Source organism: Panthera leo, chromosome A1 (genome assembly GCF_018350215.1).
Source record: "Panthera leo isolate Ple1 chromosome A1, P.leo_Ple1_pat1.1, whole genome shotgun sequence".
Classification (NCBI taxonomy): domain Eukaryota; kingdom Metazoa; phylum Chordata; class Mammalia; order Carnivora; family Felidae; genus Panthera; species Panthera leo.
The window spans coordinates 43,078,300-43,100,626 of NC_056679.1; the positions used below are offsets into that span (position 1 = coordinate 43,078,300).

General features: G+C 34.3%; 1 long non-coding RNA gene across 1 annotated transcript in view; it reads left to right on the forward strand.

Moving 5' to 3' along the window:
• Positions 1–1,034: 1,034 nt before the first annotated feature.
• LOC122199221 overlaps positions 1,035–22,327 on the forward strand; it is a 234,706-nt gene continuing 213,413 nt past the window's right edge. The window contains exon 1 of the long non-coding RNA XR_006193422.1: positions 1,035–1,400. This is a non-coding gene — a long non-coding RNA (uncharacterized LOC122199221). The remainder of the gene's footprint in view (positions 1,401–22,327) is intronic.

Consider the following 22,327-nt stretch of genomic DNA (forward strand, 5'->3'; position numbering starts at 1 on the left):
GACTGGGACACATCTGTTCAATTGTCTCCCATAACATTTAATTAAGGCAACTGTCAACAGGTCTCCAAGTTGCAGGGTGAGGCTAATTTAGGTACTGACCTCAATGTCCTAGATAAAATGAACCAAACAAATCCCATAAAGCACCCAAGTCTACCTTAAAAAACCATGTGACTTTCTCATTAAATTTCTGTACCAACATTTCCACCTTTTCCAAAGTACTAATTCATATTGAGAAAGTTGTTTTAGCAATTGCATGGGCTCTATCATGGACTAACAGGGCAAGTTTAGGGCAATTCTATCATTCATAACAATCCTGTGTAAGAAGTTGAAGCTGACCTGAACTGAATGCCTTCTAGTGCCAAAGTTGTACTGCTGAAAATTTCATCCGAAGTCAGAGACAAATTCCATGAAACTTTTTTAACTGAGTAACTTCCATTATAGGAATAACTCCCCGTAGGATGCACATGAATAATGTGTTTGTTTTTATTTTCAGGAAGATTGCCTAAATAGCCAAAGATAGCCTCATTTTGGAAAGTTCTTTCCGGTTACCTGAGGGCTAGATAATCTACTGATAGTGCTTACCTAAATATTTGAAGATCTCTACAACCTCAAGTAAGAAGCAAATCGTTTCCAACAAGGAGGACTGCCTGCTCTTCCACACAAAAAGTACGCCCTGATGGAGCACCTGGTCACCCTGAAAAGACTACGTTTTCAGTTGTTAGGGCTTCTTCTGGGTGGCCTACTATCGGTTGAGGGAACCAGTGGACACTGAAGGAACCACAAAGCCTCCAATGTGATTTCTGGAAGGATAGTGCATTTCAAATATCTGAATTGAACCTTTCATTTTGAAGTGCCGGTCCTGAGGGCTGTGGAAGAGCCTCAGCAAATGCGTAGCGAAAGGCGCCATATGGTTGCAGGAGCTGCAGCCACAACCACACTTTCCAGCCGATGCCTCATCTCGCGGGATCTCCAGAGATCTACGGGTGCCTGTAGGCAGTCCCAGGACGAGAAACGCGCTCGTGGCGGGGGCTGCGCTGAACTCCTTTTCCTCAGCTTGTCAGTGAGCAGTTTGCCTCACACTGTTGTACAATTCCCTGTGCTCGTGGACTTCCCCACTTTGCACAATCAGAGTCACAGTGCTGCCGTGCCTCGCCCTAGAGACTCGCCCAGGTGTAGAGAGCCAAAGCTGCGCCCAGCGGGGACCCCCAAAGCTATACACCGGAGAGCAACCGGCACAAGCTCAGGCCGCGAACCTACAGCCCTCCGCGTGTGCTGCGGTAATCTAACCCTGGCTGTATGCGCTGGCTGAACAGAATCCTTCCACCTCACAGACCGACTCTGTTATGACTGGGAATCAGCATGGAGATAACATCTGGAGGAGCTGACCTATGTTATGTGTGGTGAGTACAGAGGCTGGGTACCCTCACTTGCTGTTTCTGACAGATGTCTCAGATTAAGACGGTGATCAAATCGTGGTCAGTGAAATCTGTTAGAGAATGGCAGAGATTAAATTTAAAGTGTCAGCAAGGTTTGGGAGCGTTGCTCGAGTGCTTCCCTTTATTAATGAAGGTTTTGTGAATTTTAAAAGAGATAGATGACTGGTGTTTTTCCATCCCTCAGACTTCTCTGGGTCTAAAACACCGCTCTGAGGCATTTCCCTCTCCTTTCTGGTAAAAGTCAGTGTGTCTCATTCCAATAGTTATAACCTCGTTCTTTTTTTTTTTTTTTTTTTTTTTTTTAATCATTCCCTACTCACATGAAAGCATTTCATCTGCTGTAGTCCATTCAAGGCAAAAAAAAAAAAAAAAAAAAATTAAACATGTTCTAATGTGAGTTCTAATGTGATCTTACTTTGGCCCATTATAGATTTGACCAACAGTGTACTTGACTACGTAGTCATTATTATCCTTGTGATCCAGAACTCTTTTAATCGAACAAAATAATCTAGATGGCTGAATCAAGAATTAATTTTGGATGCTCTGGGCCTTCTTTTGGTCAGCCTGACATCTAACAGGCTGTTGCAGTTAAGGAAGGGAAGGAAGCGTCATGTCCCGGAATGAACAGATGGAATCCTGAATTTTCTAAATAGATTTATATAATTTCCCACCCCTTTTGTTCTGATCATTAACCAGGAAATAGTGGAAGTGGCTGTTCCCATCTTGGGAATAGATGCATACAGTGTCAAAACTTCCTTACTTAAACACGAGGAAAATTTTGTCTTGGGAGAAAATAACAAGGTTGTGAAATTAAAACAGTTTGCTGTTTCTTTGCCTTAGTCAAATAACCCAGTTCTAAAATAAACTTGAATTAATCTTTTTTGTTTTATACTTGCTTCATTGAAAAAGAAATTTTCAAACACTGTTTTAAAACTCAAACATTATATACTATGGAAATATTATAACATCTGCCCTAAATAAAGAGGCTATATATCATGCTGAGAAGAACATCGAGCCTGGCTCTAGCTGTGTCTTAAAAAATTCTGTGTGCTTCTCTATACATATTTCCCTATTTGTGAAATGTAGGGAGTAGACAAGCTGGTCATTAACAGATCTCAATATCTTAAACTACAGATAAATAGCTTCTGGAGAGTTTTACTGGGCTTGCATTTACTTCCCTGTAACAAATATAAATAATTTATAAATAATTGGGTGATTTTGTCTGCTCAAATTATTTGGCTAGAAATCCAGAAATCTCTCTCTCTCTCTTTCTATTTTTTTGTACTGTACAAATTTCCTAGTTTGCACTCATAATGGTGACACATTATCATGGTATATTTTTTCCATCTTTATTGAGGTATAATTGATCCATAACATTCTGTAAGTTGAAGGTATACAATGTGGTGATTTGATACATAAAAATATTCTAGAGTGATTGTCTTAATAAAGTAAGTTAATGCGTCTATCATCTCACATAATTGCTTTTTTTTTCTTTTTTGTGGCTGTGAGAACATTTAACATCTCTTAGCAACTTTCAAGTATATAATACAGTATTACTAACTTAGTCACCATACTATCCATTAGATACTCAGAATTAATTCATCTTACAACTGGAAATTTGTACCCTTTGACCAACACTTCTCCATTTCTCCCATCCCCAGACCCTAGCAACTATTATTCTGCTGTCTGTTTCTATGAGTTCAGTTTTTAAATTCTACATATAAGTGAGAGTATAATATTTGTCTTTGTCTGACTTATTTCACTTAGCATAATGCCCTCAAGGTACATCTGTGTTCCTACATACGGCAGGATTTTCTTTTTTATGGCTGAATATTGTGTATTGTATATTGTGTATTTATACACACAATATTCTATTGTGTATATATATACTGCATTTTTTTCTCCATCTTTTCATTATTGGACATTTAGCTTGTATCTTAGCTATTGTGAACAATGTTGCAGTCAACATGGGGGTGCAGATATTTTGAGAGAGTGCTTTTGTTGCCTTCAGCTATATACCCAGAAGTAGAATTGCTAGATTATATGGTAGCTCTGTTTTTATTATTTTATTAATCTACATACTGTTTTTCATAGTGGCTGAACAAATTTATATTCCCAGTAACAGTGCTAGCTGAACAAATTTACATTCCCACTAACAGTGCACAGTGGTTTCTTTTTCTCCTTATCCTTGCTAACTTTTGTTATCTCTTGTCTTCTTGATAACAGCCATTCTAAGAAGTATTAAATGATAACTCATTTTGGTCTGTATTTGCATTTGTTTGATGATCATTGATGTTGAGCATCTTTTTATGTACCTGATGGTTATTTGTATGTCTGCTTTGCAGAAATGGCTGTTCAGATTTTCTGCTTATTTTTATGTTTTTATTTAAAAAATGTCTTTTAATGTTTATTTATTTTTGAGAGAGAGAGAGACACATACACACAAAGCGCGAGCAGGGGAGAGGCAGAGAGAGAGGGAGGCACAGAATCTGAAGCAGGCTCCAGGCTCTGAACTGTCAGCACAGAGGCCACCACGGGGCTGGAACTCACAAACCTTGAGATCGTGACCTGGGGCGAAGTCAGTGGCTTCACTGACTGTGCCACCCAGGCACCCCGACTGCTTATTTCTAAATTCAAATTATTTGGGGGGGGGGGTTTTGCTATTGAGTTGTATGAATGCCTACATATTTTGGATATTAACTCCTTAGCTGATAGATGGTTTGCAAATATATTCTCTCATTCTATAGGTTGCCTTTTAATTGTGTTGATTTTTTTTTTCTTTTGCTTTGCGGAAGCTTTTTAGTTTGATGTGGTCCCAGTTCTTTGTTTCTTATTTTGTTGCTTATGCTTTTGGTGTCACATCCAAAAAAATAATTACCAAAACCAATGTCAAAGAGCTTTTTTCCCTATGTTTTCTTCTAGGAGTTTTGCTGTTTCAGCTCTTACACTTAAGTCTTTAATCTATTTTGAGTTAATTTTTGTAAGTGGTATAAAATAGGGGTCCAGTTTCATTCTTTACATGCGACGCTTCAGTTTTCCCAGCACCATTTATTGAAAAAAAACTATCTTTTCAGCATTGAGTATTCTTGGCTCCCTTGTCAGGCATTCGTTCATATTTTTGATGAATTAGCTTATAAATATATGCCTAGTATTCTAATGGCGTGGTTAGGGAACAAATGGGAAAGATATGGAGGAGGAAAATATGAAGAAGAAAATATTAAAAGTGAATATTTTTCCTTCTCATGTGCCCCTATCCAGTTTTTAGAAACTCAGTCATGGTACTGGAACAAGTCCCTGATGTTTCACTTACTCCCAGTGTTTCCTTTAGCTCTATTCAAGTCTTTGAAACATAATCCCTTTATTAAAGTATCTTTAATTACCCACTGAAGGTATCATCTGTTTTCTCTCAGGCCTCTGATGTAGGCAGTTTGGCATAATAATCACCATTTAACAGTAGAGAATCCAAACATATAGAACTATATGACTCGTGTAATATTCCATAATTAATGAGTCATGAAACAAGGACTAGAACTAAGATCTCATTCTAGTGACCTTTCTTTTAACCATGGTGGTTTTTTCTTCAGTTTTCTTGGCCTCATGTCAGTTTGCTTATCTAAATTTTTAGAATGTGAAGTTATTGAAGTAAATACTACTAAGAATGTTCCCTCTCCTAAAATTCAATGATTTAATAATACTAGTCAGTGTAATATTTTGCACTGTGGATCCACAAGAGGATTCTGACATTCTCTATAGCCTACGGGTATCTAAATACATCATTGAACATTAGACTTCTACCTTAATTTGTTGTGTTCTTGCATCCCCCATCTCTTGACTAAAAACATGTATATCTACATGATTGGCTTTATTGTTTAATTTGAAGGCAGCATTTATGACTGCCAATTCCGAATATCTTCAGTGAGTTCTAATTTCCATCTACCTATGCTGGCCCTCCTCCCCATTTCATGACAATTTATTAAATAAGAAAAATTCAAGTTAATATTAGCCTAGTTATATTTAACATTTTTTAATGTTTATTTTTATTTTTGAAGGAGAGAGAGAGAGAGAGAGAGAGAGAGAGGCAGAGGGAGACACACACACACACACACAGAAGGGGGCTCCAGGCTCCGAGCTGTCAGTACAGAGCTGGACATGGGGCTTGAACTCACAAACTGTTTTTAGAAAGACACAAACTGTGAGATCATGACCTGAGTGGAAGTCAGATGCTTAACCGACTGAGCCACTCAGGTGCCCCTAGGCTAGTTCTATTTTAAAGAAACTATATGTTAAATCCCAAATTCTGTAACAGATATCTTGTTTAATTATTAACATGTCAGTGCTATTCTTTATGAATGTTTTATAAATAGAAAAATTATCACTTTTTTGGTATATATAATTTCTAGTGTTTCTTTCACTTTAGTTTCAATCATGGTCAAGCAACTTTGAAACCCAATTTTTGTTTAAGGAAATTCCAGAACATCTGTTGGTAAAACAAGGAAATGGAAGGGATTCTGGGGTAGGATTCGTCTCAGAATTGTACTTTAGGACTTGATGTAGGCATAAATAAATGGAATTTTTTCATCTCTGAAGATGCCAATGTATAGAACAAATTTTTCTGCACCTGTAACTTAAAAGGAACATCTTTCATTAAAAAAAGCTAAAACTAAAAGCTTTGATGAAAAATAAATTGGAATAGAAATTATTAAAACAAACTGTGTCAAGTTTCTATCAGAGGCTCATCTAACATTAATTGTAAACTTTTTGGTATAAAATTTAAGTTTTCTTTAATTATTAATATTTGGTCTCAACCTACGATGCCAGCTGAAACTTCTAATACTCCATTCATATAATTTATATTCAGAGACCTCAAGTTCAATTTCCCAAAAAGTCAGCAAATAATAGAATAAGTGAACTATCCAATGTTTGTTTCATAATGGTGATTCAAGTGCATATTAAAGTTAGATAAAGAGAAATACTTTTCACCTCCCTAATTTCTCTTGTTTTTCCTTACTATTTAATATTTTCATATATTGACACAAAAGATACTTCAAATTCCTGTTTAATGTTTGAAAAAGGAAAGAAAGAAATTAGTGCAAGGTTGGTGATAAACAATGTCAAGGAACAAAAGGAAATATTGGAGACTTTAGTAAAAAAAAAGAATGAATGCTTCATGTAAAAGACACGTGTGCTCCTGGGATCCAGACAAATATTGTTATGAGGTAATATAATTCTGATGTTATAGGGTCTTCCAAAACTTTAGGAATATACAAAGATCTGTTTCAAAGACATGAAACAGTGCTGCTATCTGGGGTCAAGAACTATAGACGGAAGAAGGTATTAGTGTATAAGATGATATGTTGAAGGAAGGGCAAGAAAACCAAAGTGACTACACCAAAGTGAAACAAATGGGCAATGAAGTTAGAGAAGTAAAGTTATGGTATGGGCAATTCTTACAGATTCCTGTAGTAAATCGTAAGGAATGTAGTTTGTTTCTGAATGAAATAGGGATCCATTGAAGAGTGTAATTTTTTTTTTTTCTGAGTGGAGTCTCAAGCTTTTAAAGGTTGGCAACTATATACTTTTGTGTGTGGGTGGGGGAGAAGGGGGTCACTGAGAGTAAATCTCAACATGCTTATGTGCAGCAAAATTCAAGTTTGTGAGTTCTGCTATGAAATTTTTTTATTGCATCATCCTTTCATAATTATATTTTGCATTTTGTATATTATTTTTCTTACATTAAAAATATTTCCTCCCAATATTTTAAACTGAATTGTTATAATACCTATTTCTGTTTACCAGTTAATTTAGAAGATTACCCAGTCTTACCTACTAGGACATCAAATTTTTCCTCCTTTCCATTTTATGCACCCCGGGCCAAACCTTGCTCTTCTGTGTGACTTTTGCTCCTAATTAGACTCCTAGCAACTACCCTTTAGCCTGCTTACTTGCACTTGATGTTGAGTGGATACCTTGATGTTCATTGATACCTATTACCCCTCCCAGCATGAGCATCTTTTCCTGACACCTCTTGGTCTTCCAATTCTCCCATTATAAATATCGATTCTTCAATCAACTTCTCACAGGTTTGGCACTCTCATGTGAAAGGAAGGAAATTAATCCACCCTGTTCCATTGCAAATTTCCACTGACCAAAAATGGACTTACTAAAATATTTTTTTAAAAAGTGTAAATACAGGTAGCTTTGGAATAGTTCAGTGTTATCAATAACATTATATTCTTTTTCAGTTTACAGAATTTTGCCTGTATAAAATGGAACAGCCATACTTTTATATGGGACACTTTTATAAGTAATGTGATCTTAGAATTTAAATGAAAGAGACATTTAAGAACTCCTGCTTCTAAATTTTCAACTACATGATCAAGAGTTATCACATATATAATTATACTTAGGGCAGTCAACTTGCCCCAGGCAATCAGTGCCAGAGCTAGTCTTTGAATTTTGCTAATAATTCATTTTGCTACTGCTAAGACAATATCTTGTTCTCAATTAACATGTATAAATTATTACTTACCTGCTTCATTTGAAAATGAATTAGATTAAGTGAAACTATTTTCAGTATTTACTAAATAAGACGTTTTAAAATTTTGGGATTTGGGGAATGTCAGGGCAATCTGGCTGCAACATCTGTCACTCCATTGATTGCCAGGGTTTATTTGGTTTATCTGGCTGGCTAGGTGGGCATCCCTTGTCTCTCCCCGCTCCATATGTACCCCACACCCTTCCAGAAGTTGTGCACTTGGTCAGTTGAAGAAGACGGCCTTTGCTGAGAGAAGAGGAATGTTCATGGTCAGGGGTATAAGAGTAGCTGCGTTCCTGTGCTAGAACCTCCAGACAAGCTCTCAAGATCCATTTGGAGGAGAATGTAGGGTAGTCAAGCTTCCAAGACTCATCCAAGTGAGGTGCTGCATTAGCAATCTGCCTTTCTTTAAAAAAGAAAAAAAAAAAAGATAGTATTTTGGAGATAAAACAATAGTGGATTCCACCTTTGTGAAAATGAGTTGCTAACCATTTACATAAGAACTCTAAAGGAAATCCTGAATCAATATAAAGCAGTAGAGATTTTTCCCCTATAGTGTGAAACTGCATAGCACATGAATGACATATCATTATGTAAAGTATGAATTAAAGAAATAGCATAATGACCAATTTATTAGTAGAGTTTCAATTTTAGTAAAATAGGCTTATTTTAAACATGTCTTTCTGAACATGATTATGTATAAGAACAATAGATGTTCTGGAATCATTCACTTTGAGATCAAGACATTTTATGGAAATCCAGAAATTATTTTTAAAATAACAAAAATGGTATCATAACAAAATATATTCACCAGATTATATATAGAGGATACAGATATTTTACAAAATACACATGAAATGTGAAATGCTTTCACATTACTTTTGAATGACTTCTTTTGCAATTGTTTCAAAAGTTAGCAGTTAACTGTTTTATTATTGCTGCTTGTTTTTATGCGTATAGATTAAAAGGTCTATGCTTAAAAGCAAAGATGCTTACCTCAAATCTTGATGACATGTTAAGTGAAACCATGCAATTTGAGTTTATTTTAACATGGAAAATCTAATGAATGAGAGAACTAATCCCAGTAACAAGAGATCAGATTATTATTATCAAGAAAATAATGCTAGATGACTTTTCAATATAAGAGATTATTTTTCAGGAAGTGTTAATAATCTGAATTCTTAGAGCTGTTGAAATCACAAGGACTACTTTTTCTTAAGTGATTTATTAGGGCCTCATCCTCATCTTGGCATGGCATTATCCTCTTCTGTAGCTTTGGTCTCAAAAAGCTAAAAAATACCTTGGAGAGAATAGAATGTTTGGAGACTTGTTGGTACTTTCTGCATATATCTTTCCTTTTCTTTTTTTGCCCTAATCTTATCTTTGTTTATCATTCATTTACATATTATTATCTTAATTACAAGTTAGTAATTTAATATCAATTAAAAATAACAAATTCAGTTGCTCTATTTGAAATTATTTTTTAAAAAAGATATTTTCTTTTGCAAATTATGAGAGACTTAGATTCTGTGAAATTGCTACTCTTTTTAATATATGGTATACTTTTGCCATGAAAATACAAAATCAGCCCGGGTCTGAGGCTGTTTAGGAAATATGTTTATCTTTATATACAGGCCTTTTTGAGCAAATTTTACTGAAACTTCAGACCTAGGCTAAAAGACAAGGGATACAAGTTAATTTATAACTCATTAGCTAGTAGGAAAGATATAGACATTTTCTTCTTCAGAAATATAAATCTGATTTCACAAGGGGGTGTGACTGGGAACAGGAGACATTCCCTGGCTTGTGAAGTTGGAAACACTGGTATTACATCTCTCCTGAAGAAATACATTTGCATTCCAAAGAGTGAGGTCCAGGATCTTTCACCTTACATTTCCAAAAAAGACTCTCTGAAGGGGATGGGAGAAGTTTCCTATGTAAATGTCTAGATCTATCTTTTTGTGATTTCTTTCCTATATAAAATTCAGATTTTTTTCCTTGGTCCCTCACTTACAATACAGACCTTGTATATGTACATTGACATCTGGTTTTCATTGTACCACATCAGTAGTAAAAATTGGGGCACAAAAGAATCACAGTTTTTATTTGCTGTGTGTAAATCATAATAATCTGCTCTGACCAAGAAACTTCATGCAAATATCTAGGATTATAATAAAATATAGATATTAAAAAGCTAACACCTAGTGTCACAAATATTCTCTGCCATTAAAATTAGAAGTCATGGTCTTAAAACACAATATTATTACTTCCTAGTTGTATTATCTTGCACAGTTGCATTTTAGAAAAACTTTCTTGGGTTTTAGTTGCTTTGTAAGATAATCATTTTTACAGTGCCATTGTAAGGTTAAATGAAAGAGCATTTGTTAAAATATGTCATTCCTCAAGAACTATATAGAGAATGGGAAATATAATAATGATGACAACAATGATGATATTGATGATAGACAATACGTTGAAATTATTTGGTAAATTACCTTCATTTATCCAAAGTCTTAATAGGATCAGAAAAAATATTTGATATTGGCACTTTTTTTCTCTTCTTCTTCCTTCAAAATCCAAGCTCTTGAAATTAGATTAATGCACATATTAAACCGCTAAAATATCGTCAAGCAAAAGGCCTGTAAACAGGCCTTTTAATAACAAATAGTATTATTTATGCTATAAATAATACTGTAATACTATACTATAAATAATACTATAATAGTCTATAAGTGGATTTGTATGTTGTCTATTTTGATGTGATGAATAGTTAGAAAGAAAAACATCATAACTTTTTTCAAATGATATTTGAAGATAAAACAGTTGAACAGAAAGTTATGTCAGTCCCAGATGTCTGGTTTTGAGAAAAGCCTTACTTTGGACACATGGAGCCAATCACTACTGTTCTAGTCACTTCTAAATGAGCTTTATTAGAAATATTTGATTTAGCATTATGATTGTTTCAATAGTAAATATACTTCATGTTGACTAATCAGCATAAGAAAATGAATTTAATTGAAACTGAGAAGAGGTGTAAACATAAAATATGTGAAGAAGTAAAGCAATAAACATAATAATTTGAGAGGAGAATAAAATTTCCTCTATCATGTAGGCATTTCATAGACAGATGTCTTTTTTTGCTGTATTTTGTATTTTGCTTGATTTATATTTTTTCCTTGTTTTACTTTTATTGTAATTCTCATCTTTATGGGAAGATACTGTTTCCTGGGAAGCAATTTATACAAAATGAAAGAGAATTCAGGTTATTTAATTTTAAATACAAATGTTAAATTTCAAGAGTGTTAGAAAAAGTTATACTAATATCTTTAAACCTATCCACCTCCCTATCCATACAGACTAACAATCAGAAACATACAATGGATAATGCTTTAAAATCACTTAGACCCTTTTTTGTTGTTGTTGTTGTTTATCTGTTGAAAAGCAAAGGAAATATCTATGAGGGTTTTTTCAATTTATATCATAGAATGAATAAATTAAGGGTATGCAAACAAGAGAAAGGAAGACCCCAAAAGTACTCTATATGTCATGAAAGCTGCCCATCTGGGAATGCTGGGAGAATGGGAAATGTGGAGAATTGAAGCTAAAATCTGTTTACATTTTTAGTATATCTAGGTACGGCCTAATATTTTATGTAGTTTAAAAGGCTGCAAATTAGATTATACCTATAAGATATAGAATAAAACCCTAAGATTGGATACTTTGGGTTTCTCTTAAAAAAAAAATGCAGGGGCAACTAGGTGGCTCAGTCGGTTAAGTGGCCCACTTCAGCTCAGGTCATGATCTCATGGTTCAGAGTTTGAGCCCCATGTCCAGCTCTGTGATGACAGCTCAGAGCCTGGAGACTGCTTCGGATTCTGGGTCTCCCTCTCTTTCTGCCCTTACCTCTCTCTCTCTTTCTCTCCCTCTCTCTCTCTCTCTCAAAAATAAATAAACATTAAAAAAATCCAGAGAAATATGTTAGCTTTTGGTCTACTGAAACTAAATTGTTGTCCGCAGAAACATTCCGAAATAATTTCCTTTGAAACTGACACACTTCAGATTAATTGCCAACTTCTCTCCTGCTGAAACCAGCCCCAAAAAACCCCTCCTAAAACAACAACAGATATTTACACGCTAAAGGCAAATGGAAAAATTCATTTTTTTTTCTTTTCCTCCCCTTATTTGGTATAAATTTCCACATCCTGAAATATCATAATATCTAGGGCATATTGACTGGAAAGCCACAGAGTTTTCTTTTCCCTGAATTTTTACTTACTTCAAGTAGTATAGTAGGATACCATCATCAAAGTGTGATGGTTCACTGTATGTGGGCTAAAGAGATTCACATGTATCCCAAAGGCACATTTTTACTTAGGTACAGAAAGTAGGCTGATTAAATTGCTACACATTTAATCAGTTTTTAGAGTTTTGTAGTCCTAAAAGGTATAAAAAAATAGTAGTATCAATGAATTATGTTAGTCATAGGCACACATTTTACAATAACAGAACTGGATCACTTGTAGCTCTCTGTAGGCCAAAAATTAATACTAATAATAAATCCATTTGTTCAGTTGCTACTAGTGCTGACACAGCCTAAATTAGACGTGGCATAGATAAACAAACAAATTCTATCATCCCAGAAAAATTGTTCCAATATATATAATGTTCATCTGCTTAAAGCAGTGATGTGTTTGGGACACAGTCCTCAGGACATCAACTTCCAGGGCTGACTATACCATTAGGACTCATATTCTTGTTTTCATTTGCTTAATTGCTTTTAATTACAGTGTGGCTTGTCTTGATTTATATATATATATATTTTTCCAAGGATAACACATTTATTTTAATAATACTACTTTTGACACTACTTGTACATGTATTTAAAAGTAACTTTCATCTTGTGGGCTCCATTACAAATTGGGTACTGAACCACCCTTGTCAGGAAGTGACAAAGCTGTTAACATCAAAAGTTGGCAAATCCCACCATCAATGAAGGGTTATTTTACTTTGTATTTGGAAAAATAACTAAACATTTAAATTTCTCATTGTATACCTATACACTGGTTAAGTTTGAACACCTTAAATTAAACAAAGATAGATTTCATACATGTAAGTATTATATTATTATAGGTATACCTATTTTAAAAGGATAAAATTGTAAAGTTTGACAGGGTATTATTGATTTCAGTACTTTACTTCAACAAACTTGGTTCCAAAGTGTTTAGAAAACTATTGAGAACAATTGATTAAAAACAATTGGGCAAGGTATGCTTGAATGCAATTACAGTTATAAAGCAATAGTGGTGACAAGTGGGAAAGTGTATGTTGAATGAGTACTATCTGTTCTACAATAGATATATTACTATTTTAGTCTCTTTGAGTTGTTGTAAGAAACTACCATAGACTGGTTAGCTTATGAACAATAGAAATTGTTTTGAACAATAATTTCTGGCTTTAATGGAGATGGTTGACTAATCTGATCAAGTGATTATTTGGCTATACCCTCATGTTTTACAATATGGATACGCTGACAATTGTCCAAATCTTTATATTCTCATTCCTTTTTGGTTAACAGTTCCACCTTAAGTCTTTTATTTCCTCAAATTTTACAGTAACAATCAGGAAGAAGAAGGCCACTCTTGCAATACTTTGCTTACAAATTGCTTCAGCTAAATATCCAGTTTCTTTGCTCTCAAGTTCTACCTTCCACAGAACACTAGAACATGACAATTTAGCCAAGTTCTTCGTCACTTTTTAACAAGGATGACCTTTCCTTCGTTTTCCAATAACATATTCCTCATAGTGACCTTTCCTCCATTGTCCAATAACATATTCCTCATATTCACCTGCAACTTCATCAGAATAACCTTTACCATACATATTCCTAGCAATATTGTGTTCAGGATTACTTAGGTATTCCCTAAAACAATTGAAACTTTCTCTTTCTTTTTCTTCTAAGCTCTCACCAGAATCATTCTTGGAATTTTTTTTTTTTAGGATTTTATTTATTTATTTAAAAAAATTAATGTTTATTTATTTCTGAGAGAGAGAGACAGAATGTGAGTGGGAGAGGGGCAGAGAGAGAGGGAGACACAGAATCTAAAGCAGGCTCCAGGCTCTGAGCTGTCAGCACAGAGGCCACTGCGGGGCTGGAACTCACAAACCATGAGATCATGACCTGAGCTGAAGTCAGACGCTTAACCAACTGAGCCACCCAGATGCCCCAGGATTTTACTTTTAACTAGTCTCTACACCCAAAGTAGGGCTCAAACCCACAACCCAGAGTTCAAGAGTCCCATACTCCACGTACTGAGCCAGCCAGATGCTCCTCACTAGAATCACTCTTAATGGTATTCTTGGCAATGTAGGCTTTTTCCAGCATGCACCTCCAGTTTTTTCCAGGCTCTACCCATTACCCAGTTCCAAAGCTGCTTCCACGTTTTTAGGGATTTGTCAGAGTAGTACCCCATTTTTGGTAACAATTTCTGCCTTAGTCTGTTTAAGCTGTTAAAACAAACCTCCATAGACTGGGTGGCTTATAAATAGCAAACATTCATTTTTCACTGTTCTGGAGGCTGGGAAGTTTAAGATCAAGGTGCTGGCAGATTTGGTGTTTGGTGAAGGCTTGTTTCCTGGTTCTTTCTATGGTGGGAGGGATAAGTGAGCTCTCTGTAGTTTCCATTTAAAGGACTCTAGTCTCATTTCTGAAGATTCTGCTCTTATTACCTAATCATTTCCAAAGGCCCCATCTTCAAATACCATCGAAATAGGGAAGGTTTCAACATATGAATTTTGAGGGGGACACATTTAGTCTATACCAATTAACATTATTATCCAAAAATTTTTAAATAATATGTGTTCTTATAATTTAGAGTTAAGCAAACTGAGCTGTTAAAGGGATACACCTAGAACCAGTTAGTAATTGATAGCAATAAAATTTCAACTCAGGTATGTCTAACTGTAAGCCTACAATATTTTCCTAATACTATGCTGCATTTTCATACTCTAACCAGGGTGTAAATGGATGTTGATTTTTAAATTTTCTTTTCCTACACGTAACGAACTGTAGCACAATATCTCTCTGGAAAATAACCTAATAACCTATGCATTGCTTATAAAAGCCTTATACAAGTGAATTGTGTGATGAAATTCTAAAACTAGAGCTGAAATACTTTATTTTCCTAGGTAAACTGAAATAAAGACAACTGCTTTGCAATATGATAAATGAAAACCATTTTTGACATCAAATTGTTTATCTTGCTATTTGAAAATGTGCTCCTTATTCTCAAATATTCACTCATTCCAATGAAATCTTTCATTAAAAAAATGTATATATATATATATATATATATATATATACACACACGCACACACACACACCTCAGAATAGAAATATAATTGCACAGTATTTTGTATTTAAGTGCTTTGAACTGTAGAAAATGTTTCATTTATTCAGCTTGGTATGTTGTATAAGGACTGCCAAGAAGTGGCTACACAGACCCATCAAAATATACGAGAAAATATCCTAAAAGAAGCAATACTCCCACTTAGATAAGGGCTTCCAAACCTGGGAGTCTCAGGAGTCCTTCAGATTTCAAAAGAAAAGCATCATGTTTACAGGGCTTTGTATCCTGGCTACTTCTCCTTACGGCAGCATTTATCTAAAGGATTTAAGATCTAGAACTGCAGCCTTGTAGCCAGGTTACAATTATTCCTCCAGGTTAGCAGCACCGTGTCTGCTTGTATCCCACTGCTCCCAGTGGGATCTTTCAGTAAAAGGAAGCCCTACACAGATGCTGATTATTCACCATACCTTGCCCTGGCTGCATTCTGTCACCTCCAAGACATGAATTAACTCTTTTTTACTGAACAATTAGGAAAAAGGAAGGGAGATAAAGAGGATGGGGTAAACGAGTAAGACAGAGAAAAATATCCTGGGCTTCATAGATGTGCTGTGTGAAGTTTATTTCTCTCCAAGCACTTACCTTATCAGAGTTGGTCAATATTTTTGGTGGAAAGTATAAATTCAGCTATTGATTTAACTAAAGAGAGTTGAGATGAAGTTGGGTTATGCAGATGAAAAAAAAAAAAAATCAGATTCAGGAGAGACTCCGCTAAAGTGAAAATGTGTGTCAAAAAGACCACAAAAGAGAATCTGCAAAGGGAATAAACTGTTTAAAATGGGAGGGTGATGGATTCACAAGAGAGAATTCATATTCAATGCACAGTTGACTAAAATCTTAAGTGTTTCATAATGTAAGAAAAGAAACAACTTTTAGTCAGTGTAATAAATGATTTTTACTCCTAGTGATGGTACTTCACCACTGCTTAGGTTACACTCTTTAGTAAAAAATATAGTTCCATTTCAGGTTTCTTCTTCAAGGACAGAGAGTTACTGCATTGTAAGATTATAAAATATCAGGTTAATATTAAAATATAAATTTATATGGGGAGAAACTATTGTTTTCTTAATGCAAAATAATTCTAATATTTATTTTTTTTGTAAGATGTGAAATAAGTGTATGAGACACAAAATAGTGGCAAAAAATACCAATATGCTGTTAGAAAGCCATATTTCTATTCTCTGACTTGAGGAGGTAACGATGTTAAAAAATGTAACGTAATTGGAAAAGAAAGCTTTTAGTCAGAGTATCATTTGTTCAGATCATAGCTTTGTTACTTATTTGTGATCATGTGCAAATTATTCCAGCTCTAGGTTTAATTTTCTTATTTTAAAAGGGATACTAAATAGAACCAATCCCTTACAATCATTTCTGAGAGATAAATGAGATAATGCATAAAAAGCTTCTGACACAGAGGCTGACCAGAAGAAGAATGTATACCTAAACATTTATAATCATCATTGCCATTATTATTTTAAATGCTATTCATTGCACATGCAAATCTTTATCCCTGATCTTTTCTTTGAGCTATATATAGACTTCAGTGTCCAACTATCTGTTCAAAAGTCCCAGTTGGGTACAAAATACAGAATCCATATTAAGTGTATCTAAAACATTAAATTCCCACTCCTGCCTAATCTCCTTCTGAGGAGGGGATCCTTCTTCGCATCTTGCTGAACGATACCACCATTCTGCATGTTGCTAACACCAAAAACAGATTGATTCTTGGTCTTTCTCTTTTTCTCATTATGCAGATCCAGTCTATCAGCAAATCCTATTAGCTCTGGTTCCAAAATATAGCCTGTATCAAGCCAGTTCTCACCAATTCAACTGAAAACCACTAAACTAGTCTCTTTCGTATTGACTTACACAACAACTTTATAACTAATACTCTTCTCACCAGTTTTTCACAACCACATTTTCCACACAGAAGCCTGAAAACTTTCTAATATGTGCATACTATTGTTTCCATTTCTAATCACAATTATATTGAATTCCTAAATATTCATCATGATCAACAGGAGCAGCCATTACCATTTGCCTCCTTCACTGCATAATCTTCTAACACTCTCTCCTGTGATCGCAGTGTTCCAATCACATCAACCTTCCTCCACTCCCTTTATCTCTCATATAGCTTATTTCCTCTTCTCTTGAGTATTGATTCTAATGCTTATTGGGTGCTTATATGTTGCAGACACTGTTCATAATACTTTATGCAATTGAATTCATTTAATCCTTACAATATCCTAGGAAAGAACTAGTATTTTCAGCATTATTTTACGTGATATAAGTCCTGGAGGAGTTAATAATTTATCCAAGGTCACAAAATTGTAAATGACACACTGTAAATTCAAAACCTGAACATTGTTTTCCAGAGCCTGCATTCTTCACTTGTACCATATACTATATAATTTTGTATTTATTTTTCAGAGGATTGCAGTTCTACATTGCTTTCTTGCAATTTTTAGTCATGTGTTTTCTTAATATATTGTAGTAAAGGTACTCTGGTTTTGTTCTTCTTCAAGGTTGCCTAGACTATTTGGCCCTCTGAATTTCCATGTAAATTTAAGAATCCGTTTTTCAGATTTGACCAAAACTTCTTGAATTTCAACCACAATTACAGTTGAATCCATGCATTAATTTGAAGAGAGTTGAGACAACTACTATACTGAGTTTTTTAAAGCATGAGCATGCTATATACCTGTTTGATTCATTTGTATCTTAAGTATTTCTCTTACAAATGTCTTAGTCTTCAGTACGGAAATCTTGCATACCTTTTGTTAAATGTATTTCTAAGCACTCAGTAATTTTGATGCTATATTTTTTTAGCCTTCACTTTGCACTTATTATTGATACATAGAAATGCAGTTGTTTTTTAGATATTGATTATATATTCAGCAATCGTGTTAAATTCACTTATTCAAATAAAATTTTTCTTTCTTTCTTTCTTTCTTTCTTTCTTTCTTTCTTTCTTCTTTCTTTCTTCTTTCTTTCCTTTTTCCTTACAATAAATATGAGGTTTCTGGATCAGAAGCAAATAATTATTTACCTACAAAATATTTTAGCACCAATTTTTCATACCACATTTTCCCCCAGAGGGTGACTGGCAGGAATTAGATAAGCTCTGCATATGGAGAGTGGATCTGCTATATGGAAGGGAACCCCAGAATTATGAATCTTGGAGCCTATATTTGTACAACTACACCTCCTCTCCTCAAGTGCAAAGGAGAAGGGGACATAGGAGAGGGAAGGACAGAAGGAGAGGGAGACTGAGTTTGAGAGAGATTGAGCCTTCAAGGGACCATGGGCACTATCTTTATAGAGTTAACAGAATCTCTCCAGGATGAGGAGGGGAATGTCCCTTATCCAATCATAGTCTGAGAGTAAATAAATGGCTCCAGGGAGAATAAACCTACAAATCTCTCTGGGTTCATTCATTATTTCTAATTTCTAGGACTTGTTTGCCATTCAGTCATCCTTTAAAGCCAGTGAAATTTTTGCTGTGAAAGCTCTGACCATTCAGAGAAATGGAAATATTCATGTTGTAGTATCCCAGCAGGTGTATCTATAGATTTGCTTTTGGGTTTTCCTTGTACACACTGTTTTATTTATTCTATTCCAGTTCTGTGATTTTAAAAGATTTTTCTTCCCTTATTTTACTGCTTTGAACCTCTAGTACAATATTTAATAGAAGGTACATCCTTTTCTCATTTATCATTTTGGGAAAAAGTGTTCACTCTTTTACCATTAAGTATGATGTTTGTTGTGAGGTTTTTGCAGTTATTTTTCATATGATTTTGTGAGTTACCTTATATTTCTCAGTTGTTAAGGACTTGTTGTATATCATAAATAGGTGTTAAATTTTGTTAGTTTTTTTTTCATCTGTTTAAACTCATTCCATTTTTTTCTGTAAATATGAAGACTTATATTGTTTATTAACATAGAATATTAAACTACACTTACTCTTGTATTTCTATAACAAATTCTCCTTGGTCAAAATATTTTATTTTGAATTAATGAGCTTATATTTTGTTTAGGATATTTATGTGAATTTGGTGATAGAGTCTGTAATTTTCTTTTCCTGTGACATTCTTGTCATTTTTTTTTTTTTTTAAGGCCATGATAGATTCAGAAAAGTGTAGAATATTTCTTCTGTTACCAGTTTCTGGATGAGTTTGTGTAAGATTGATGTTACTCTTTCTTAGATAGTCAGAAGACTTTATTCCTCCCCACCCCACTCATGGGGTGGTTTCTGCTCTTTGATGATTTTCTTCTTTTGTTTTTCTGAGCTTAATGCTGTCCTCCATTGCTAGCTTCTTGAGAGACAAATTAAATCATTACTTTTCAGTCTCTCCTCTCAATGTGTGCATTTAAGGTTTTACATTTCCCTTTTAGCTACATTTGTTCAGGTTTTGATATTTTGTATTGTTATTAATGTTCAAAATATTTTCTAATAGTTTTTAACTCTGAGTGAATTCCCCAGTGGTTGAACATTTTTTAGGTACTTGTCATTTTTACTAGTTTAATTATATACTCTGTGTGTAGAAAATAATTTAAGGTCTTACAAAATTTGCTGAAGCTGTATATCGTTATTGATTATTTGTATGTTCATATATCAGCACACAAGCCACAAATTTATATTGTGTGTGTGTGTGTGTGTGTGTGTGTGTGTGTGTGTTTGCTTTATTCACTTGTGGACAAGAAGTGATGATGATTTATTATCAGAAGATATTGGCTGGAAGTACCAATAGCATTTCCAATTGTTACAGATACAGAAAAATCAAAAAGTGAGAACTGAAAATAAAGAAGAAAAATATTAGAAAAATATCACTATTTAGGGGCACCTGGTGGCTCAGTTGGTTGAGTTTGTCCAAGTCTTGATTTATGCTCAGGTCATGATCTTGTAGTTTGTGGGTTAGAGCCCTGCATCAGTCTGCATTCAGACTGTCTCTGTCTCCCTTTCTGTGCCTCTCTGTTGCTCATGCTTGCTGTCTCTCTCAAAAATAAAATAAAGATTAAAAGAAGAGGAATACTTATAAAAAACAAAGTATAGCTATTTAAAATAATACCAAAGCAGTATTTATGAAAAATGACTAAGCATCATGTAACATAAAAGTAATGGCTATCATTTAATAGGTTTTAGATTATCATTGTCGTAAATTTGTTGAAAATGGCAAATTATATGCTCAGTTGTTACTAGTTGTTTCTCACAAATGTTGGAATTTCATTCATGATTTAAATGTGATTATTATTTGTATAGTAGGATCAATTCAGTATAATACTTTATTGTCTTACAATTTAAAAATACATTTTAAAGTTAAAAATAATGCAATATGTGAATTATCTGTAAGAAATACAAACACTGAAATTTAATGTTATTAAAGGAAGTTCCAAGAAGTAAGCTTGCCTCATTGGTAGAGCTTCTGTTGATAGTGTAAGATAGTACAAATATTTTTGAAACTCACTAGTACTGGGCCACTAATATTTTTGCAAATTAAAAATATCTTAAAGTTGCATAGTACTTATCACTTTACAAAAATGCTTTCATTCATATTGCCGGATTTTGCTTAAGCCTCACAATACTCCTCAGAGTCTGGCTGAGCTAGTTTGGAGGAACTGGTGAGTGCAGTATTTTCCTGTGGTTTCCCCACTAAAAAGTGATAGAGTGAGAATGTAGCTCCCATATTCTAAATAAGTAGATGCTTCAGTTTGCTATTTCTGTTGACTGCTGAACTGATAGTCTGTTCACTGACATTTAAGTTCATATGCATTCATTTCATGAATATTTATTAAATGCCTACTCTAAGCATAAACAAATTTTGGTATTAGTTACTGATCATTATAGTATATAATTTTATGAAAGCTTAGGTTATTTGCATTTTAATAACTGGCAATTATTTCCATTTCACTAATTCTGATCATTGTTATATTTTCACGTTAAACTCAAACCCATTGGATGCTGCTAACCCATTTTCACTGCGGGAATGATTAATAAATTACTCATGCAGTTTTTTCCTTGATAGGATATGTAAAATAATATGTAACTGTCTCCATGGATGCCTACACATTTATTTTATCTAAAATCTGGAGCTTGAAATGAGAAGAATGAATTTTTTTTTACTGGCCTTTCATCATTTGGAATGAATGATATGAGGTAGTTTTTTCTTGGGAAATCCTCAATTAAAGAGAAACACATGGCAGCAGGGTTAGATGTAAGAAAGGGAAAGAGGAGGACTAGACTCTTCAGGACGTTCTGGCCTTTAAGTAAAATTTAAGTGATAAAAAAGGTCACAGGTTTTCCTACCTTTAGGAAAAAGTGTGTAGGATGAAAAGTTCGTAGCTGATAGGAAGGACGAGGGCAAATTTTCCTTAAATAATATCCTATATTGAGTATTTATGGTATTAGGATTATGTTGTAACAATCCTAAAATCAAGACCAGTGGTTTCCGATCTGGCTCCACATTAAAATCTGAGAGACTTTATTAAAAATATTAATGTCTGACCCTACCACATGCCAGTTGAAACTAATTTCTTGTTCATCTGTGATTTTTAGTAGTTTTCCCATGACTAAAACCACTGCACTATGCAATATGTACTGGATTTAAATACTCTCCTATCTAACAGAAGTAAAATCTAACAATCCTGTGCATGTGCAACTCCACCACTAGTGGAAACTGTGCAAAGTAAACGGCCTTTTATTTTGAACTCTGTGTGTGTATGTGTGGATAATATACACATTGAGCAGTTCTGTACAGTGGCATATAAACATTTATGGTCTTTTAAGACCAAAGCACATTGGTGACTTTAAAGAAGGTTATTACTGTTGTAACACAAATGTCAAGGCACTTTGATACTTATTAGACACAAAACAATGAAGCCAGTTTTGTGTATTTTAGAAAATTCAGTTTCTGTTGTGAATTTTTCTTAGATAATTTTAAAAAGCAAAGAAAGGT